Source organism: Mastomys coucha, unplaced genomic scaffold, assembly GCF_008632895.1.
Source record: "Mastomys coucha isolate ucsf_1 unplaced genomic scaffold, UCSF_Mcou_1 pScaffold14, whole genome shotgun sequence".
Classification (NCBI taxonomy): Eukaryota; Metazoa; Chordata; class Mammalia; order Rodentia; family Muridae; genus Mastomys; species Mastomys coucha.
This window is the reverse complement of record NW_022196896.1, coordinates 111219123-111219358: the sequence shown is the minus strand read 5'-3', so window position 1 is coordinate 111219358 and position 236 is coordinate 111219123.

The window sequence follows — 236 nt, the reverse complement described above, 5'->3', positions numbered from 1 at the left end:
AAAAAAAAAAAAAAAAAAAATAATTGATTGTTGTTTTGATATAAAACAACAATCAATTTAACAGTCTTATGTACATGCTTGTCTATGGCAATATAAATTTTAAATAACTCCAAATGTATTAACTATATGTTTCAAAATAACACATCACTACTAATATTTTCTTAATTCAACATAAATATATAAAGTGTTTTTGTTTGTTTGTTTTATATTTAGTAGAGCTTAAAATCTTGGCTCTT